At 41.6% G+C, this 23,602-nt stretch overlaps 1 long non-coding RNA gene across 1 annotated transcript; it reads left to right on the top strand.

The window, feature by feature from the left end:
• The first annotated feature begins 318 nt into the window (after window positions 1-318).
• LOC146444395 (uncharacterized) lies at window positions 319-6,478 on the top strand. The gene is made up of 3 exons (XR_014849354.1): window positions 319-415; window positions 4,742-4,889; window positions 6,418-6,478. It is a non-coding gene; the product is annotated as an uncharacterized LOC146444395 (long non-coding RNA).
• Window positions 6,479-23,602: the final 17,124 nt, after the last annotated feature.

Here is a 23,602-nt window from a genome sequence, read left to right as displayed (position 1 = left end):
GCAGAGCAGATGCAGAGTGTGACTTGGTCCTACTTTCTGTTCCCCAGTCACAGGGACATGGACCATGCTGAGGAATCTTTGACCTCAGACTGCTGGGCTTTCCTTCTGAGGAACCACAAGGCATGGGGAAGCTTTGTTTCATCAAGGTACATAAGTTGTACAGGGTCCTCTTCTAAAACCATCCTCCTGGATTATGCTGCAACATAATTCATAAGCCCAAGTTTCTTTAGGTTTGTCTTGGTAAGAGACTCTTGTAGAGGGTCTCAAAACCATGTGCCCTCCTTTTTGCCCTGGAATCCACTAACTCTACCCCCTCCACTATTTTTTTTCCAACACAGGGAAATGTGTGCATGCAAGACTGTGATGAGCTCCAGCTGATCCCTGCTAAGGATGTGTCAGGAACCTTGTATCAAAGGTGTATCTTTCCTTCCCAGGGGAAAAATTTACAGACAGTCTTTGAGAAATCAAAGCTAAATGCACATGTATTTATTTTTAGCACTCAAGACAGGTATTTAACCTCAAAATTACTGAGGCCCAAAGTGCCAAATTCTTCCCATCCCAGATGAAACTTTGTGCAAGAAATGACACACCAGATCTGCCTTGCATGGGTAACCACAAATAGCAATTACAGAATTACCTCCTGGGCATGTTTTATATGGCAAAACTCTGTGGCGGGCAGAGTGGAAGAGGTCAAACTTGTCAGTCATGGCAGTTTCTCCCCTTTTGCAGATCAGTGAATTTGTCAGTTAAAGAGTCAGGAGAGAAAGGCACCAGGAACCAGCCCACACACAACAGTTCACAGGCAAAGATTCAGGGAGGTTTAGATCCAAGCTCTTGATACACTTCATCAGAGGTCACTTCTCAGCTATTCATTTTCCTACCCCAGTGCACACCCAGAGTCCTGAAGCTTGTTCTGACTGTGTATTTCAGTGTGCCAAAAATTCTTTGCATCCTGCTTGTCCCTTACAAAGTACTGTTGTGACCACTCTTGCATACACTCAAAATCAAACATAAGACAGCTCTGAGTGCCTCACCTCTGAGAGCTCTTTAGCCCAAGGGAGGCTGGCAGACTAGCACCCAGGCTTAGGAATGCCTGTGGGGAAGAAGGGGTGGAAGAATGGGCATTGTCACTTCAGCTGCTTTCATGATGGACATCATTCTGAGCATGTGCCTCTGTTTCTGTCTGTGTCTGTATGCATACAAGTCATGGCCTGACAAATGGTGTGTATCAGTCCGAGTTTGTCTTCAAAGGATGCTGCTGTTGGGTGTTTTGGGGACTTTGGCCTCCTGTGCTTGAGGAGCTGTTCTTGGTCTGTTTGGAGAAAGTACAAGCAGTGTCCTGCAGAATGTCATGTTACACAGGTCTGCTTCTCAATACAGCCCTTTCTGCAGGTTCTGCTGGATGGAGTGGGATGGATGCTCTCACTTTCCTTGCACAACTAAATACTGTGAGAGCTTGTCAAGCAAAAGCAAGAACAAGAAAAAGCATTTGCTTGGGAACTGATGTAATCTGAGCAAGTTTGCACCGGTAAATTAAACAGGGCCAGGTCATGAGTTTGAGTGCCATTCCTCCACATTATCAGTGTTTTCCCTAAACTTAACCTAAACAGGTTAGGTCAGCCAACCAGCAGTCCTCTAGACAGTGCCTAGATGGAACTCAGAGCTTAGGATGTGAAATGACCATCCCAGCATGTCTGGACGTGACCACACTTGGGTTTTTTGGAAGGGAGAAGGAGTACAGATAAAGCTTATGATCCTAGAAATTGTGGGTCTGCAAATTGCAAAAATTGTAAATCTTGAAACTCCTCTGTTTACTTTTTTTGTCTTCTACTAGTTCCATTTAAAGTACTTTCCAGTGATGGAAATAGAGTCCCTGTTTAAAGACTTCACTGAGAAAATGAAGAGGCAATGCAAAACCTGAGACAAATGAATGACAAGAGGATAAGGAAGAAGAAAGTCCTGTGTCTATTTGGTTACAAACTATTGACAGGTCTCCTGCATTCATAAATTTATGAATGCATAAATGTATGCATACACACACACACACACACACACACACACACACACACACACACACACACGTGTGTGTATATATATATATGTACATGTACATCTGTATATATGTGAATATATATATATGTATGTATGTTTGTATATATGTGTATATATATGTGTTCATATACACATATCTATATAGATATTTCCATCATGTTCATCTTGAAGATCTAACATATTATTGCTATCATATTACTGTACTACTTGTCAGGTCCATTACAGATCTGAGCTTTTTGACAGGAAAGGATGAGAATGTAAAAACCTTCCTCTGGAGGTTATTTCATGCATGGGGAGCTGCAAAAGGGAGGGCAGCAGAGTGAGAGTGGGAAATGGAGAGTGAAAGGATGCCAAGGGCATTATCAGGATAAAGTGATAGGAAAGGAAGATCAAAAGATCAAGGACAGAGCTACATAGGGTCTTGATAGTGAAAGGGGGGTACATGTATTTTTTAAGCTGTGAAATGGAGGGAACACAGGTTTAGAAGACGAGTGGGTATCATAGGTGTGTACAGTCTGATGGAGACTAATCCATTCCTAGAAAGGGGAAAGCAGCTAAGAAATCATTTTGGTCCAAGGTTCTTCCTTCTTAACAAATGCTGCCACTGCTGAGAAAACCCATGGACTGCGGGATTACTGAAATTTGCTTCTTGAAGCTTCTCTTACATTTAGAGTAACTCTCCACTCTTGCTCAAACAGTGAGGTCTCACACAACTCATCTCTGTGCTGCTCCAAAGACAGAGGTAAAGCCATGAATTTGGAGGTGAGGAGGCAGCATCACAGATGGCTCCTGTCTGATCAGGCAAAGGCTGCACACATCTTACATCACCTAACATGCCATGTCACAGATGGGACAGAGTTTTGACATGTCAGGCAGGCATGTGTCACCCATACTCAAACAGGTCGGGATTGCTGGCAAGCTGCCCTGCTACAGCTCAGCATCCCAGTGTTTCCTGTGCCCTGGGACCTCTCCTTTCAGGCATCAGTCCTAATCCCTTGTTGTCCCTCATATCAAGTAAAAAGAAATTTGACAGTATAAAGAAAACAGAAAAAAACTTTTAGGCTTCTATCTTCTCCACTGAATTAATCATCTCTGGCAGATTTGTGGCTTCCTATGACCCTTGAGTTTTACTGTCTGCTAGCACATCAGGCACTGATTTTCCTCTCTTTCCCCTACAGCAAGCATTACAGTGATCTTCTCAACACTGACAGGGACAGGGCATATTTCCAGTAAAAGGGCACCATACTTAGCTGTGCAGGGTAAGTGAGGTTAGGGAAATAGGTGCATGGGAATAATAAAGGCACAGAGGGCAACAGACTTTCAATATGTTTATGTAGTTAAATGTAACAAGTTCAGACACTATCATTTATTTTTTTACATTGTTCACCAAAAAAATCTCTTTATGTTGTATTCTCTCTGTGAGTGCTTTCCTATTATTCTTAACCTCTGCATTGCAGCACAGCTAGGCTGTGCACGTGAAGATATACTCCCTGCCCTGGGGAAGATCCGAGATAAGCAGAGAAGTGACATACAAATGGCAAGGGGGAGAGAGCGATCTAATCGACTGGCCGCAAGCTTTGTACATTAAGATAGCACAAGCATACACAGAAGAGCAAAGCTGGTTTCTGCTGGGAGAAGCATGGTTCTTTCCCCCTTCTCTTCTTTGTCCTTGTCTTTTCACACTTGTCTCCCTTGCGCCCTTTTTTGTATTTCCTGTGCTGAGATCATGTTAGACTTGTGAGGGCTGTGGCGTGGCCTGTGCACATATATTGGCTGCTTAGTTTATTTTCTAATTTAGCTTGCTGCCTGTCTCTGTCTCATCTCATGGCCTTCAGCCTGGCACAGGGATGTCAGCTGTCCCTTGCTAAAATTGGCTCCATTCCTCTTGCTGTCTCATGAATACCTAACACCTGCTGATGGTCTTTGAGTATTTTCCCATGTCTCCCATATTGTACATAAAGATGGAAAAAAGGCTTTTTTTGCAATCCTCTTCTCCCTTTCACACACCTAAAACTCCTTCCAGGTGTCAAATCTGAACTCCGCAATACTAAAGGATTTCCTGCGCTTTTGTTTCTCTTCACTGTTCATATTTGGGTGGAGTTTTTGAAACTCCTCCTCAAAACCCTCTGGCCATGGTTGCACAGGGGACATTATACAGGGCTCCTTGTTGGTGTTACAACACACTCAGGCTGCTGTGCAATGTACCTGTGAAGCTGAGGTGACCAGCTGCACTTTGTGGGATGCTGTAGTGTGTGCCCATGAGGAAGAAGGGCCTCTTATCTCATTACAGATACTTTAAACATACAAATCTTGTGAATCTCCTGGTACCAAGCTCCAGCGGGGTAATGATGCTGTAGAAGATTTCGGAGGTCTAACACACAGCAAACTTCCTCTACAGTGAATATCTTGGCTTTGGAAGTGCTGTCCAGGGGAAAGATGGGCATTTGGCTTGGCATAACTGCTCTTCTAATGGCTTTTTTCATCCTCCTTTCTCACAGACTATTCTGAAAAGAGCTGTCAGATCACAGCTGCCTGTTTCACACCTCTCTGAGCAAGCAAGGACAAGGGCAGTGGAATCAAACACTCATCCCTGGCTGTCACCCAGACAGCCCTTGGGCAAGTTCTCAAATCTTCCACCACCCCTTCCCACCACTGCACATTTAACACAGCTCATTTTCAATCTCTGCAGGATGTCTCCTCTTCAACCACTGTAGAATTATCAGTCTGGATCCATGTTCTGTAACTTCATGCATAGAACCAAAGAGCCTGGTAAGCATCTCATCCCCATCATCACCTCTCTTTGTGATCACTGGAAGGCCAGAGACAGGCACTTCCAGGTGAGATATGAGGTGGGATGTAGAGGTCTGGCATGAGTCTGGGCTGCAACTTCCCTTCTCTGAGTCCACAGCACGTGGTGAAAAGGTGCTGAAACTGGGGCATGGATGTTTCAACATGTCACCAAAGTGACTTCTGAGTTGGACTCACTTCAATTAAATGTCTGAAACATGATGGAGACTGTATATCAATCTGTTGGGAGGACTTGGTCTGCAATCTGTTTATGACACTCTTCCCAAATGCAATTTAATTGCCTAGCCTTGTGATAAATTGTATATAATCCCTGACTTTTCAGAGAAGAAATTGTGTTTCTTGCTGTGGCTGCCACAGGAACAGACACATTGATACCTCATTTCACTAAAAGTGATGTTGCCTCCCTCAGAACACAGATAATGTAAGATAAAGATTTGTAAAGTAACTTCTGAAAAGGCTACTTCAAAAACATCTAGCCTCATTAATACACAGGGAGAACTTCAAATAGCTGCCTTTGCTGACCTAGCTCATAGAAACGTGAAGATTTAAGCAAAGGAAAGGTCCCAGTGAGTCAATGGGCTTAAAACTAAGGACGGACTAGCGGGATCTACACGTACACAGGGCTAAAAGTAGGCTGACATGCTTTGGCAGGGTGAAGTCCTGCTGTCAGGCTCACTGCGGTGACCTAATTTCTTTTCAGGTCTCTGCAGGGGAAATGCTCACTCCTGCAGTTCATCCCCTTCCCTCAGAGTCATTAGCTCTTATCCTTCCGCATCAGACCTTGCAGAGGAAGGATTTTGCTGCGCTGCTGAGTGTCTGGGAAATGGCACCTCATTTTTGCTTTGTGGTTTAAGAGAAGCTTGTTTGATTCTAGCAAAAAAACCTGCCCTGAATTTTTCCATGCAATTTAAGGACTAGAAGGGAGATGGAGCCTTGCTTTGTCCCCTTTCTCAGTCAGTGAGCAACTTCATTGCTGTGAAGTTTCAGGTAAATGCCCGCCCCACAGGGAGGTGGTGACTTGAGCAGGAGTAAAACTGTCCCTTTTTGCTCACTCAGGTAAATCTTGAGGCTTAGTCCACTGGACAACAGAGATACAAGGATCCACCTCCATAGACAAGGCAGGAGATGGGGGCAACAGCTAGGGCTGGTACAGCGGCCGAAAATGGTTTGGTAGCTGCTTTGAGCTGCCAGCTGTCTGAAGACAAGATTAGGTTTCAGATATCTTGGCCTGTATCCATCACTGCCTTTCTTATGCAAATGTCTGTGTGTTATTTGATTTCCATTTTCCACAACATCCTACTCAGTAACATGCTGTTAACATTTATATATACTTAGCTAAGGCACAGTTTAAATGTACACACTTCGCTGTGGTTCTGCATATTGGTTAACCAAACTCTGTCCAGATTCTGCCCTGGCTACAGATTTGTATGGGTGTAAACAGGTTCACAATTTATTTGGTGGAAAGCACTCTGGAAGTGAAAAAGAAATTGAATTTTACAAGCAAAGTATTTAATATTCAGTGCTAAAGAATGTGTATTTTTTTGTATATTACTTTAGAGCAGAAGGTGCCATAAAATAAAATATCATGGAGCAAGGACACTCCTGGAGGGGAAACACTTGAGAAGTAGGTAAACACAGGTCCTGTGCTCCCCAGTATGTCTCTGCTGATGACACTGTTTGTGTGACAACAGCAAACAACCCGACTCAATGTCATGAGAGGATGTACTTAAGGAAAATTTGGTGCTTGATAAGAAACCATGCCCAGCTAAGCCACAGCCTAATCCTTGGTAGAAAACAAGGCTACCTGATTTTTCATGATCATTTTTGATGTAAATAAGGGGGTTGTAGAGTCTCCCTTTTACCACCAGAGGTCATAAGCAAAACACCTCAGTCCCTCAGTCACTCTGCGGGAGGGAAGGAAGTGGGAGCGTCAGCAGAAATATTGCTACATTCCTGCTAAGCAAAACGCAGGCTGTAACCACAAGGATCCCCATCAATTGGGAGGGAAGGTGCCCAGGTTAGCAGTGCAGCCATCAGCGCATGGCAGACAGGCAGGAGGAGAGGCACTGCTCACATGCTGCTGGGTGTAATACAGATCTGTTGGCATATTTTCCCCCTTTGTATTTGCTGATTCATGAACACTAATGCAGAAACTTTCTGCGTTTTGCAAGAGGTGAGGTGAGCAGAATCTAAAAGCCCTGATGAAACCTGAGTGAATATTCAAAACAGGCACTTGCAGATTTCCTCAAAATGAACTTTTATAATTTACAGACACACTTCAGGAACACTAGAAAATCATCTGATCATAATCAGAAACTAGGAGAGGGGAATGTCCTGACCATAAAACTGGGATCAGCTTGTGGACAAGAAATACCAGCACATAATTTCTCTGACCAGCCATAAGACATGAAAATTGGAAAGGCAGCAGAAAGCTTAGGAAGAAAATCAGCTGAAGTATATCCAAGCTGTAAAACTTTAAACAGTTATTAAAGTCATGGACTGTAAACAGTGTGTACATCATTTGCAAAAGGAAATGTGCTTTCAGACAAATCATTTACAACAAATACCTTAATCTCCTCTCCCTGCCCCTCTGAGCACAGCTGTGAGCAATGTGTGTTGGAAGGAAAGGACCAAGGGTGGCAAATCAAAATGGACATTTTTAATTCAGAAAATGTCAAGACAAGCAACTGTGCTCTGCTGTAAAGCACCATCATGTCCCATCTGGAGCTTTGTGCACTCCCGGTTACTGGTGGCCAGGATTAGTTTTCTTCTCAGGAGGAGCACACATGAGGAAAGAGAAATGGCATGAGGCAGAAATAATGAATTTCCAGAATTTCCCAGTTTCTTCCACAGTTTTACAACTCTACAGCACACATATTTCCACTTGTTCCATAAGCAACAAGTACTAATTAGACTCATATTAAAAGAACCCTAGCCAATTACTCTGGGAAAGTCTCACAGTTTGTTTCTACTGAGAGATAAGGCTCTTTAAAAAGATGAGGTTTATTTCTCAAAATTGGTAAAACCCATTTCTGAGCAATGACTAAAAGTAAGGTTCATTTTGCAGTGAGTTATTACTTACAACTCTGACAGAGAAGTTTATTACAGAAATCTTGACAGCTCATTAACTACCTTACTGAGGAACACTCGTGCTATAATAAAATTACCATCACTCCACCTTTGCAGCGAGAGAAAAAATGAGCAGGCAATTTACATATTGTGTTCAATCAACAGCCACAGAAACACAAGCCTCCAAGTCTCAAGTTAGATCCATGGTGGGGTTTCAGTGAGCTGTGGGGTTTCAGAGAAATGCCTGTCTCCTGCAGAGGAAGGTCACCAGACATGGGCTCCTCCTCAGCTGCCCCTTGGCCAGTCCATTCAAGAGCTTCTCAGCCACTCCTCAATTAGGGTTTCTTTCTGCTTTCCAGTAGTAGGGGGATGATGGGGTGAGCAATGGTTTCTGAGACAGTTTTGCCATTTCTAGCACTTCCCCACAGAAAAGCTATGGGTCCACATTCTGTTGCTCTGAAGTTGTATTAACCTTCCCTTTTTGTTGAACCTGTTCCCAAAAATCTCTCATAAAAGGCTCCAGGATTTAAACACATGTCACTGATGCAAATCAAGCCAATTATATTGTGTACTGCCCTTAGCAGACAGAGGAAGTTTGATCTCCCTGCCTCTCATTATAACCTGATGAGATAGAGGGCTTGTATGGGTTCCTGCCCTCCCCTCCCTCATACCCCCTGGGTCTTTGCAACAGTAAACACAGCAAAATTCTCAAATTTATACAGAAATAATATTTTATAACTCTCCTGTCATACTTATTTCTCCTCTGTTCTCTCTGCCTCTTGTCATGTCTTTCTTTAAATTGTGGTTATCGACCCTGGATAGAGTAACACTCTAGCAGGAACTTATCGTAATGGATCAGATCATGTTAAATACTTCTGGTGTTTTGCACATGACATTCCTGCCTGTGAATCCAAGAATGGGAGTTGTCTTTTCTGAAGCACCATCACACACACATTTTTAGCTTGTGAATCACAGCAATTGCTGAATTATTTTCCACTCTAATGGTGACTTATCATTAGTTCTCCACTGTGCATTTCTGTATTCACATCTTATGACTAAAGGAAGCTTTTTGAATTTCTTTTTGCTGAACACCCTGCAGACCCTGGATCACTTCTGCAGCTTGTCAAAATAATTTAAAATGTTATCCCTGTCCTCCAAAGTACTTGCATCATTCCCAGTTAGCTGTCATCTATGAATGGCAGAAAAAATTGTTTTTCAGTTCTATTCTACAAGCTGTTTAACATGACCAAATCTATGGTAAATCCCTACTGAACATCATTTTATACACATCCACATTTGACAAAACCAAAAACAACTCTAAGCATGTTTTTCCTTCCCTGTGCATGTCCACCCATGAGCTAGATGTCTAAGCTGCTGTTACAGTGGGTGGAAGTTGGAGAGCTCTTCTGCTCATCCTCAAGTGGGTAATGAGTGGCCAAGTGAATTTGTTGCCTGAAATGTACAGTGGTGCCCTCAGGGCAGCTATATGGGGCTGGCAGATCTGACACAAAGATTATTTTGGAGACTGGTTTGACATGATTCTTCTCAATAACTCCAGGATTGCTGGGTTTCAATCACTGTATTATCCTTTGGGTGCTTCAACGGTGTTTGCTTAATAACTTGTTCTATGCACCCAAGTTACATTCCCTGAATGCTAACTCCTCACTGTTCTCCACCTTCTAAAGATGTATGCCATATCACCACTTGACACTTCTCTAAGGCATCCCATAACCTCTTGAAAACAATTGATAGAGAAACACAAATTGCTTCAGCAAGCTCTGCAAGTTTTCCAGTGTGTATTTCATTGGGTGTTACCAATTTGAATGATTCTACTTATCTAAATGTTGTTTACACTGCTCTTTGAAAGTGCAGCCTGCATTTCTAATCCCTTATTAAAATAATGATAAATATCTAGTCCTAATTAACCTTGTTTAGAGATGAGTGAGGCTGTTGAATTCTTCAATCTGATCCTCGTTGCTCTTCACCTTTTTGAGTTGCTGGAACTCTGCTTTTGTTTGTTCTCCTCTTCCTTTCCCTGTGTTCCTCAAGGTCCTCCCTGCTCCTTGCTCTTTGTATGGCATTTTACAGCTTGGCCATTCCAAATTTAATACTGCATATTGTGTGTGTGAGGATTAGTGGAGAAAGATTGTTTTTCTTTCCTGCAGACCAGACGCTGGATTCAGTTACTATTAATATTATCTGACAACAGTATTGAAAACCAATGATGTCAGGTTTTGGCTTGAGTGTACCAGTGCTATATTGCTGCTCGATTACTTCAGCCTTATGTATGAAATGGTGTATGATTGCTTTTTTGCGGGCTGTTTTGAGCTAGTCTTTATGTAACAACGGATGATATGAGGCAAAATTGAAGGATACAGGCAATAGCCTATATATATTCATATTTAGTTTTGCATCTTTGCTTCCAGAGTGTGCTTTTAGGTCACTGAGATCATTTTGCTGTCATGTTTTCTCTTGTACTCACCTCAAATAGGAATCTAGACATTAAACATAGCTATTAAACAAGGTCATTTAAGAAAAATTATTTGGCTTTTTTGTGGGTATGGGTTTTTTTGTTGTTTTTGTTTGGGTTTTTTACTATTTTTGATCCATTCCAAATGTTTATTAAAATTATAGAATATCTGGACTTATTGAGAATGTTCAGCAGCAAAGAAGAGACCTATTTGCTAATGGCAAGTAGCCCATCATTTAGCATGGTTGTGATTAAAGCTTAAAATGGTCTTGGATGCAATCTTTTGAACTCCAAATTATGGCTCACATGACAGATTGATTCAGAAAAAGTTTACACTTCATTATGCTGTAAGATGATGGATAAGCTTGCAACTGCATTTGATCAGTGAAGTGTAGGAACAGGTCAGATGAAGGAGCAGATGGAGCAGGTTGAGAAATGAAGATAGAAAGCTAATTGTGGCCAAGATTAATTTCCTCTCTTTGACTATGTGGGAAAAGGGTTTGAAATTGTTTCAAAGGTGTTTCTGATTTCAGAAGACAATAAAAGTATTTAGCACTGCACATGACTTTAGGCACTAAATTTGATCTACAGATTTCAAAGCACTTCACAAACACAGCTGTTAATCTACCTGCTTGCTTTTGGAAGGAGAGGCACAGACAATTTAGTGAACTCTCTCTCCACCCCAACTTTTCCACAGCAGGTTCAATGCTGTCCCTAGTTAACACCCCCTCAGACCACAGAGCAGGCATAAAAAGCCAACTCTTCTCTTAATGTCCTTGGAGAAAATTGTAAGTGGGATCTGCTCTTCCTGGAACATCCTTTTGAGGCCCAAGTGAATAGGCAGGATTGCAACCTCTACTTGGGAATATTAGTTAATTGGCAACTTGTTTAGATAGCAGCACTCGGAGAACAGAGTGTCCCCACGAACTGATCAAAGCATGAAATCTGCATCCAAATGGGAGGGGGGGGCACAGGAGTGCCTTTGACCACAACTTGGTGCTGTCAGGATGACACCCTAACACCTAACAGCTAAATAAACCTGGTGGCACCTTCCAACAAGGGACCCAACCTGGACAGTGGATTTGTCAGGATCTTAGAGGCATGCACATGCACCCAGCATGCAATTGTCTTTGTGCATCTGTTGCATGCAGAACATACAGCCACTTGCACAAAAGGACAGTGAAAAAAAAATTAATATTTCCCATTAGTCATGTGGAAACTTGATAATTTCTGTGCTTTTTCTTTGGTTATATATTGCCTTCTTCTTGCTCTTGTACATTGCAGTTTCCCTCATGTCACTGAAGTTCTCCGTGCTCTGTTCCATAATTGCACGTGCAATGTCCAGTTATCCCAAGCACAGTTTCCAGTCCTCTGTAGTGTGTGATCCTCCGTGCCCCTTAGAAATCACTGACTGATGCCTCACCCATTGAAATCAAATGCCAAAATCCTGTAGACTTCACTGACGTCAGTGCTTTTCCCCTGTCTCTGAGATTGTTAAGCAGAAGCCATTTGACTTTAGATACTGAATGTGTCATCATTCTCAGTAAGCTGCCAAAAGAAAGGGAAAATGAAGAGTTTTCAAATCATTTTAGTTCTACAGTAAATCTGAAGTTGTACACAGACCTTTCAGTTTTCTCAGTATGTGTCCTGTCAGTTTGCCTGCTCTTCAGAGACTCCAATTTCATATGTGTTGCAGTCATACTATAAAACAGCCATTTCACAAAATAACTGATTTCACAATGCGATTGAAACATATTAAAAATACCATTTGCTGTATTTACAAATCATGACAGCTAACAGGGGTACTCTCAAAGCAGATGGGAATCTCTTCAACTACTATCTACCAATTTGGGGTATTTCACTGAATAAGAGATTATTGTAAAGGGATTTTTACATAGGGATAGCTGTGTACTGATGTTAAATAGAAAGATAACTTCTCTTGAGTAACACAGTCAGTTGTAGTCCTAATCATGACAACTAAATAGCCATATCTCCTGGCATTTAGTAGAGGTGCAAAATTGGGAGATAGTACTTATTGCATCAAAGGAACTGAAACTGGTGTGGGGCACAGATCCTGCAGATATTACCTAGGCAAAATGGCAGTCAAGCAAAAAGGAATTTTGGCTTATCTGTGCCTCTTGTCATCACATGGCTTGAAATCTGAAAATCTAAGGCTTGAATCCAATCATTGACACTCATGCTCAGAATGGGAAAATAAATGAACACATAAATAATGCTATCATCTAATGGTACCTTCTCATATAATCCTGACTTCTCTGTACACTTCAGGTTCTGTCAATTTAAACAAAAGAAAGAGCAAAAAATATTCAGAATATTACCATATTTAAGCCCAAATTAAAAAAAACTATAGAAATAAGGTATAGTTATTGTTGTAACAGCACCATGCAACAACAGCATTGACAACATCACAGAACAACAGAGTAACCTATATAATGCAATGATACATTACTGACTTCTTCTATAGCACTTTTTGCCCAGATATCAACATGTCTCACAAAGAAGAGCATATTAGCGTTGCTATTATAATTACTATCATCACTAGCCAACAAGAAACGTGCATGTCTGCACAGTGAAGATGAACCCAATCAATGTATGTGTACAGAACAGCAATGCCTGTAAATATTAATCTGAAATATTATTTCAATAGCACATTTTATAACACAACTGAAGCTCTTCTTAGAAGGGTGAGGGAAAATTATTTTCTACCACTTTATTCACTCAATGCAGATGACTCAAGAAAAGGACAATGACCATGAAACTAGCATTAATCTTCACATATAATTGATGATTTTATTGTAGTAGTCTCTCGTGAAGCTAAGTAATCACTAGTTGATACAGAATTGTACTCAAGGTTTACAGAGTAAACACCCATCACATTTTAGACATCACACAATAGCCCAAGCTATAATTATCAGTTCATCATTACTGTTAAGAGTATTGTTAAGCATATCACGTAGACACTGGAAATCAATCCCAAAATACCAAAACCTCAGGCAGCATCCTAATTGATATAAAACAACCTTCATATTCAGGTTCTTGACTGATTTAAAATTAGTGCATTTAACCAGAACTCTGGTTCTGCATTTAAAATAGAAACATGATCCAACATTTTGAGGTAAACTATCATGTTGCTATGAAGAAAAAACTGTCAAGATAACAAAACATGGGAAGTAACAGAGAGATGAACTCCAGCAGTGGTATTGCTAGAATGTGTTATTAATTTTGGATTAGGTGTGAGTGATGGGTTTAACATTTACACTAGAGATCAGTGTGGAAGGGTTCCTTCCAGTCCTTCTTTATCAAAAAATGGCCCCCTTTATGACCTCTCTGAAGAGCGATATGTGAAAAATTTATAACTAAACTATACGATGCTGCTAAAGCTCAGGCAAATAACAAAGGTTGTTGGCAATGATAAGTTGCAGCATGCCATACAGAAATCTTCTTTGTCGGGAGTTCACCACCATTTTTCAAAAAATGGTGGAAAAATCTTTATCAAAATGGGGAATATATTTGAGAGCAGAGCAAGTGATTACCTTGTTTAGCCAACATCTTGCCCATAGTGCAGTTGGTAACCATCTGCCTTCATGCTATTTGTCTGTGGCTCTGGCTGTGCCTGACCTACATGTGACACTTCTGAGCAGATGTGCATCAGGATACAACAGATGAGAGAATGCCAGCCCCTGCCAAAACGACTCCACACATATTGGGAAGGATGAATACCAATAAATCAGGATCAGATGGGATGCATTGTATGGCTTTTTCAGAGCAGAGAAACAGTTGAATTGTTTTATCTATTACATTAATAGATAAAGGATTTAATAGGAATATGTCTTCCTGATATATTTGTTTTAAGTAACATAACATTTGTGTCCATCCAGGACCTTTTATTTTCAGGGCATTAGAGACTGAAACACAGGTTTGATGTCTGGAAATTGAGATCCCCCAAAATGACATTAATTCCATCCTATTACCTTCCACTTACCTTCTATTCATACTTCATTTAACTTGTATGACTGACTGAGGCATATTATCAGAGTTCACAGGCTCCGAGTGTATATTTAAGATATTACAGGAAGTGGATGGTGGGGAGAGGGAGAAGAGGATACTTAAAAGGTTTCAACAGAGATGAGCTGAATGCAAGTATGTTGGAAGAGGGGCTCATGGAATCTACACAACAGCCAAGGCAGGAAAAGTGCTGTGCTGTCAACATGCATCATCTAGAAATGGAGATAACCGTGTGCTCAGCTGGTGTCCAATATCTGTCTGACACAAAGCAGCCTGGAACCCTTTATTTAAATTGCAGGAAAAGGCATTTTATGCAAGGCACTTGTCATTTGGAAGATGTGTTCAATTGGTTAGCCAAGGAGGGTTCATCAGGAGGAGTTTTTGAGGGACCGGCTCACTGGTGTTAAGAATAACAGTTAGGGCTATGTACGGGACTGAAACCTCAATTTTACCATCTTTTCAATATTAGCTGTACAGTTCTGCTAAGTTCTTTTCAACGTAGTAGCGACTTTAATTGCTACAGTATCTTTTAATGAAGCCTCATCTAAGGATCTATTTAAAACCAGACAATGACTGTTAAAAATAGTTTGTATAGTGATTTCTTTATACAAAGAATGAAAATAGTTTTCTCATCTAATATCTGCATGCCATCCATCATCAGTGGATATATCACAGGCAATTTATAAGCATTTGTAACAATGCAGTGAACTACATGATTTTACACGCCAGAATTTTTCTTAAAAAGAACAAATGGGCAAAAATGAGAAGCAAAATTGATGAGAAAACAGAATATATTTGATTTAATAAGGGCATATGCATCTTTTCAAAGACAGATGAATAAATTTAGAACAGAGGTATTTGCGCCTTTTTGTATTATGATGATTATTCATATCAATAGTATTAATTTAGCTCTACGTTATTTTAATCCAAATATGTTTTCAGAGTCAGAGAAAAGTCTTTGATGTCCTTGAATGTACACTAAAGCTCATATTTAGTGATAACATTTTCCCTAGTATTGACTTCCTCACAATTTGCTCTTAGAGGTCTCTTAGGTTCCTACTCCCAGTTTTGCACCAGTTGCAGATGTTACTGAGAGCCACAAATCTAAATGCTGTGATCTGAATGGTGACTACTTCAATAAATTAAGCTACATTATAGTAAGCTGAATTAGGACTCTTTCCCCGAGGCATACACTTTCCAGGGCCATCAGGTTTGTGTGTGCTCTCAGAGTCCTTCCCCAGTGATGCATGGGAACTGAGGAGCAATGTTTTTCTCCATGCATATGTTCAAAGAGCAGGAGAGCTTTGCAAATTGTGTTGTTTGGATCACACCCTCCTTATCTCTCTGAGTGATGGCTGGTCATGCAGTTCTGGTTCAAACTTTCTGTTAACAGGTGACTAATATGAGGTTAATACTTGAGTAACACCACAGGTACCTGATCCCAGTGGGGCAAGTGGCTATCTCCCAGAGGCTTAGCTGTTATAAAGGGATAAAACCAGGCCCTCTAGAGATAAGTCTAGGGTGGCACACTGATGTTTGAGGGACTGTGCACTAGAGATGTCCTTTAGTCTTCCGTCTCGGTGGAGCTAGGGGATGGAGACCCATGTGGCAACAAACACACAAGGGATATTGATATATTAGAAACCATGGAAATGCCTGAGAATGACTTAGGGCTTCTCCCCCACAAAAGGTAACAGGAATAATAGCCCAAAAGAAATGCATTTACACCAATGCACACAGCATGGGCAATAAACAGGAGGAGTTGGAAGCCATTGCGCAGCAGGAAAACCATGAATTGGTTGCCCTCATGGAGACAAGGTGAATGATGAGCACAGCTGAACTGCTGGATGACTATAAACTGTTCAGAAGAGTTAGGCAAGGAAGAAGAGGTAGTGGAGTAGCCCTGCATGTTAGGGGGGTGTTTGATTGTCGGAGCTTAATGATGGCGATGACAGAGTTCAACGTTTGTGTTTGTGGTTAAGAATCAGGGGAAAGGCCAACAAGGCAGATATCCTGGTGGGAGTCTCTTATAGACCACTCAACCAGGATTAAGAGGCAAATGAAACATTCTATAAGCAGCTGGGAGCCGTCTCATGATTGCTGGCCCTTGTTCTAGTAGGGGACTTCAACTTACCCAATACTTGCTGGAAATACAACACAGTGAGAGGAAACAGTCCGCGAGGTTCCTACTCCGCGTGTAGGAGTTCATAACTTCCTGACACGGCATGTGAAGGGTCCAGCTGGAGAAGGTGCCCTGTTGGACTTGCTGTTCATGAACAGAGAAGGATTCAGGGGTGATGTGATGGCTGGAGGCCATTTTGGGCAAAACATATGAGGGCACCCTCAGTCAGTTTGCAGGTGACACCAAAGGAATGAGTTTTACCTTCTTGGAGCAGTAAGGAGGGGGCCAGCAGAGCTGCCACTTTGCAGGGGCAGACTACTCTGGAGGGGTAGACTTTGGCCTCTTTAAGAGACAAAAGAGAGACTCCCTTGGGAGGCAGTTCTGAGGAGTCCAGGAAGACTGGACATCCTTCAAGAAAGAAATCTTACATGCACCAGAGAAGTCCATCCCCATATGCCAAAAGACAAACTGGTGGGGAAGAAATTTGGCTTGATTGAACGGAGAGGTTTGGCTGGAACTCAGGAAAAAAAGGAGAGGAGTGTTTATGGCCTTTGGAAGAAGCAGCAAGCAGCTCAGGGGGACTGCAAAGATGTCATGAAGTTATGCAGGGAGAAAAATTAGAAGAGCCAAAGCCCAAGTAGAATTTAATCTGGGTACTGCCATATAGGACAATAAAAAATGTGTCTATAAATATGTTGGCAACACAAGGAGGGCTAAGGAGAATCTCCATCCTCTGCTGAATGGAGAGAGAAACACAGTGACAAAGGATAAGTAAAAGGCTGAGGTGCCCAATGCCTTTTTTGCTTCCATTTTTAATAGCAAAACCAATTGTTCTTCAGGCAACCAGACCCCTGAGCTGGAATACAGGAACAGCCAGCAGAATGAAGCTCCTGTAATCCAAGGTGAAAAGTCAGAGACCTGAAACACCACTTAGACACACACACAAGCATATGGGACCAGATGGGATCCACACACAGATACTTAAGGAGCTGGTGGAAATGCTCAGAGACACTTTCCATCATTTATCAGCAGTCCTGGCCAACCAAGGAGGTTCCAGGTGTTTGAAAGTTGACAAATACGTTGTCCATCTACAAGAAGGGCTGGAAGGAGGATCTGGGTAACTACAGGCCTGTCAGCCTGACCTCAGTGCTGGGGACAGAAGGTCATGGAGCAGATTGTCTTGAGTGCTGTCATGCAGAAAATTTTAGGACAGCCAAGGGGATCAGGAGCAGCCAGAACAAACATGTGTTTGTGAAAGGCAGGTCCTGCTGGACCAACCTGATCTCTTCCTATGACAAGGTGACCCTTTTAGTGGATGAGGGAAAGGGTGTGGCTCTTGTATGCCTGAAGTTTGGTAAAGTCTTTGACACTGTGTCTCATAGAATTCTTCTGGGGAAAACGGGTGCTCATGGCTTGGACAGATGCTCTGTTCTTTGGGTAAAAAACTGGCTGGAAGGCTGGGCCCAGAGAGTGGGTGGTGGATGGAGTTAAATTCAGCTGGCTGTCAGGTGCCAGTGGTATTTCCTACAGTTCAATACTGGGGCCACTTCTGCTCAATAACTATATTGATGATCTGGATGAGGAGAACAAGTGCACCCTCAGTAAGTTCACAAATGACGTGAAATTAGGCAGGAGTGTTGATCTGCTGGAGGGCAGTAAAGCTCTGCAGAGGGATCTGGGCAGGCTGGATCAATGGGCTGGGGTCAGTTGTATGGGGGCTAACAAGGCCAAGTGTCAGGTCCTGCACTTGAGTCACAACAATCCCAGGCAGTGCTACAGGCTGGGGGCAGAGTGGCTGGAAAGCTGCCCAGTGGAAAAGGACCAGGAGGGGCTGGTCAACAGCTGCTGAACATGAGCCAGCTGTGCCCAGGTGGCCAAGAAGGTCAATGGCACCTGACGTATGTCGGCAACAGTGTGGCCAGCAGCATCAGGGTAGTGATTGTCCCCTGTACTCAGCACTGGTGAGGCCATACCTCAAGTCCTGTGGTCAGTTGTGGGCCTTACACAAAAATAAAGATATTGAGGAGCTGGAGTGTGTCCAGAGAAGGGCAATGGAGCTGGGGAAGAGCCTAGAGCACAAGTTCTGTGAGGAGCAGCTGAGGGAGCTGGGAGTGTTTAACCTGGAGAAAAGGAGGTTCAGGGGCAACCTTATCACTTTCTACAACTGCTTGAAAGAAGGCAGTAGCCAGGTGGGGGTCAGTCCCCTCTCCCAAGTAATAGAACACCAAGAAATTACCTTGAGATGGACCAGAGGAGATTTAGATATTAGGAAAAATTTCTTCACCAAAACGGCAGTCAGGCATTGGAACAGTCTGCCCAGGAAAGTGGCTACATCACCATCTCTGGAGATTTTTAGAAGAGATGTAGTTGTGGCACTTAGGGAATTAGATTAGCACTGACTTGGCAGTGCCACATTAACAGCTGGACTTAATGATCATAAAGGTCTTTTCCAGCCTAAATGATTCTAAGATTCAATGATTCTAAGAGGTGAGGCAAGAGGAATTACAGTGTCGCATTCAAAATTCCCAGGCACTTTGCGGCTGAGACAGGACCTGCCATCAATATTTTAATCCAGCATTTTTCACAAAAGCTACAAGGCCTTCTAGTTAACTTGATTTTTAAAGTAAGTAGCAGCAATTTGTAGAACTGAGTAATAAAATTACATCAAAATGACAGTCTTTAAGACAGAGCAAGGAAAAATTATAGTGCTTTCTTCTGCACTAATGATTTGAGATGTATAGCTAGACTTTCGGGAATAAGGCTACAGAAATTAATTTTTTTTGCGTGGTTTTATTGGTGCAATCTTCTTGTAGGTTTTCATTATAGCATTTAAGCTCCAAGATTTCCTTTAAAATCACAAAACAATAGATTAATCTCAGTGCTAAGGAAATAACCCTTTTTTTCCTGAAAGTTTTTTAGTAGGCTAATTTTTGTCCTGTTAGGAGTAATACACACAGAGAAAACAAAGCCTTTCCCTAACAGAAAACCTTTGACAGAACCCCAGCAACAACTGCCAAACTGTCAAATTGTCTAAATGGTCTCAGAAAAGTGGGTTATCCTTGAGATTTTATGGAATTAATGCCAGACACTAATTTTTGATCTTCCAGAGGGTGCACTAAACGTAGGCATCTACAGAAGAGATGTCTCCATCTGAGCTATTTTTTCTTATCAGCAGAGAGAAATGAGCCCTTCTCCCTTGTGATTCATCTTGTCCTGAGGTAATCATCCAAACCAGATCAGATGACTCATGAACTAGAAACGCATGTTTCTATCCATTAGTCTAGGAAGGGAACCCTGGTCTAGCTCAAGTGGAGACATCTACCTGGCAGATGCCTCAGGTTAGGCAAGATGAATGCTATAAAATGTCTCTCCAGCATTTCTGTGTCCTTGGTAGCGTAGACAGGAATAATTTGTCATAAAATTATTCAAAAGAAGTATTCAAAACAGGATCCTTCCATGTAATAGTTTGCTACAGGGCATGGCCACTTTCTTTCTGGAAGGCAGAGCTGAAATAAGGCAGTTTCCCTGGCAGTGATAAAACATAAGAGGCAGAAGTGGTCTCCATAAAAATTTAGGGATGCAATGAAATTGCACTTTGCTACTCTAACAAAGGATCCATCTTTCTGAATTCCAGAAATAAGTGAAAGGCAACACGGTACAGAACAAAGATCCCCCATACTCTTCTCAGCACTCTGCTCATTTGAGGGGTGGGGAGTGGCAGGTGTGTCATCAAGGATTTGTGTTAGAGGGATCAGGAAGAAAAGAAAGAAAAAGAAGACATTTAAAACTGATTCATAAATTCCAGGTGTGTCTTTGAAGAATACTAAAATACTCTATTTCCTTTTGTTTACAGTATATATCTTATTCTAAAATAGGTCTGATGGGAAAAATAGAGCTTAACTCCATATTTATTGCATTTCTGGAAATGTGCCTGTATTTATTACTGGCATCTGCTGTTAGTGACAGATCTTGAGCAGAATCCAGAAGTCCTGAATAACACTTCGCTTTCTTTATTATGGTAAAAAAATTTGCTCTTGCAGGCTCACTGCAATTAGCAAAGATTGTATTTCGTTCTGCATGCCCTTTACTAGCATTAATCCAATATTGAATTGCCTCAGAGGGTCTCAGCAATAATTGGGTCAAACTCTCTCATAACTCTTTCCGCTTGACCTGGAAAATTGACACTGCTATAGGAGTGCACAATATATATGAATACTGTCAAAACACCATGTGTATTTCAATCTTGTGCTCAGTTCTTCATTTATTCACCTTCTTTTTATGATTTATCTGAAGTTTGTCCATATCTCAATTTTCTTCCCAACCTATTTAGCCTCTAGATAAAGAGCACTTAGCTGTTAGCAGGAGCAAAATCCATCTTCACAGAGCATTTATACTGAGCATGTTCTAATTAAGTCAGTTAAAGCACCTATCTGCAATTCAGCATGTCTGAGCAGCTCTCCATTCATCAGTGATCTCCTGTAAACACTTAGGACATCTTGACCTTGACTAGTTGTGAGCACAGAAAACACAGAGAGTGAGATTCACAGGCTGCTTCTTGGCAGTAGGGTGGCAGCATTTTAAGCTACTTCCCCAAGTTGTTCCCAGTCATGAGTGCAAAGGACCAGGAGGAACACTGGGAGCTCACGGAGACCATGCTGAGGTCCCATGGCAGGAATGCAGAGTGCCAGGAGGGGGAAATCTCTTGGTCAGGTCAGAGACATGATGTGATTTTGTTGCAGTGTGCTAGTAGGATTTAGGGTATGCATATAGATGCATATGTAGATTCTCTATCTGATGTAGATTCTCTATCTGATACTCACCCAAGAAACTGGGTAAACCACATTTTTCTACAATCTGAATGAAATATATTCCTACTTGATTTTGCAGAAATACAATATTTTAAAATTAGGCCCAGGTTTAACTGACGTAATCTTTCCCCACCTACACCTGCTGTTTCTCCTTTTAGCTGACTCTCAGAAGCTGGTACAGATATCATCGAGGTTTCCTCATTACCATGGTCTGAATGTTTCTCTAGTTCTATGTACAGCACCCATAAAACTTTTCCGTTTTGGAAACTCCATACATACAGTTAACATTTCAGTAAATGTTAATATCTAGGCTTTTGAACCAGCAGAACAGGTTATACTGAAAAATGTGTGGTTTGCATGCATGAAACCAGGACAGAGAGGTTTGCCGCTCATGTTCCTGTGTTTTGCCCAAAGTCCAGAGATTAAAGCAATCCCCAGAATATGTGAAATCCAGTTCTTATTCCAGTCATAACCAAAGTGGATCTGAGTCCATGCTTCCCCCTCCAGAGTGCCTAAGCACCAGGCTGTGTAATATAAGGATCTCCTGTCAATGCCACTCCTCTTCATATCTGAAAGGTTATTGGGGTAGGAACTGCTTCCCTGGTATTACAAATCCCGAATGAATGCCCTGACCTCTACTCCATCCGTCTTTCTCTCCTGCCTCTGGCTCAATTTATATTTAACCACTAAGCCTTTGTATAAAACAAGCACTACATTCTTTACTTCCTTCCCAGCATTTTGAATGCCGTCTGTACTTTGCACTTCATTTCATGAGGGATTAAAATGCTTGAAATAGATTTGATATGTTTTCCTTCAGCCTGAAGTGATAATTGATATCATTTTCTTCTACAAGAGATTTTTTTTAAGTTTTAATTTTGGCTCAGGTTTCATAGTTCCTGTTTTTACATTTTTTCAGTTTGAGGGATGAGCTGAAGAATCAATTTTTTAAAAAACATCCCAGTTTCTCTTTGTTCTGTTCATTATGCTATCTGCTGTCAACTGCCTTGAGGTTTTGGTAAGGGTTCAGACACTGAATGTCCTTGCCAGTGGAGACTAAGCTTAATAATTTAACAGCATTTTCAGTGTTCAAAGCCGGGAGAGTTTGAGCTGTTAAGCCTGCTGGTTGTAGTTGCACAAAGTCCTATTACACAGTATAAAATGCTCATAATTTTCAATCTATTAAACCAGGCTCATTGCATTTTGCTCTTATTCCCCAATGTTAAAAAAAAAAAAAGTGCTAATTAAGCAAAATGAGTGCAGATCCAGTTTCATTTAAGGGAATTTTCCTTAAATTCACTTAAATAAATTTTCTTAAACTAGCCCAGACAAAAACCTTGAAGGTGAGGTAAAGTAAGATAAATTTTAGCTCTCAAGGAATGGATAGAGATATAATCAGGAGCTCATTATGACCTAGATATTTTTGGCATTCATATATAGATGGCAGATAGGTTTCCTGTATGTCATCCCTCTAGCAAAAGAGAGTTGAAGGCAAGTGGATTTTATAATCCTATCCTTTCTCCATTCCCGGAAAGCTAAGGATTGCAGTGAACGAAACATATTTTTCCCACAGAGAAATCACAGTAAGATACTTCCTCTAGCAGCATGCTTTGCCTCTCCTCAATTGGCTGAGGATACATCTCCCCCTCAAGGGGTGAGGTTAGGAAACAATGGGGATCCAAAGAGAGGTAGCAGCTTCAGGCTCTTCTACAAAGAAGCCCTGATGAACATCCTGTGCTTTGCCTATTTTTATCTCCATTGTGCTCAAAAATTTCATAAAAGCCCCTATTAAACTTCAGCATAAGAGCAGCTATAGGCAGGAACTGAAGGTTTGATGACATTAGGATAAAGTTATGACCAGCCTGGTGAGGTGTGGTGAGCTGGATAAAAAGGGAGTCTTATACACATTTATAGGAAACACACATACATATGAAGCCAAAAACCCCTCACTGACAACTATTTGCATAAGTGGGGGTTTTTAACAGAAAGAATTGATGCAATTATGCTTTTGATCTCACTGACAAGTAAAAGCTTTGGATAGCATCCTCTAAACGCAGTAAGAAAGTAGAAAAACACCTCCAAACAAACAGAAGATAAAGAGCTGGATGAGAAAGACAAGGTATTACCTAGAAGTGTGTCAGTGCTGCGTGAAGGTGGTGTTTTCTGCTGCCCAAGTGGCTGAGACCACACCCAAGGCATGACCCCTGGCTACCAAGGAATTGATGCCCTGGCATATATGTCAGGCTGTTT

Source organism: Lichenostomus cassidix, chromosome 1, assembly GCF_008360975.1.
Source record: "Lichenostomus cassidix isolate B80296 chromosome 1, HeHo_3.0, whole genome shotgun sequence".
Classification (NCBI taxonomy): domain Eukaryota; kingdom Metazoa; phylum Chordata; class Aves; order Passeriformes; family Meliphagidae; genus Lichenostomus; species Lichenostomus cassidix.
This window is presented reverse-complemented; position numbering and strand designations above follow the sequence as displayed.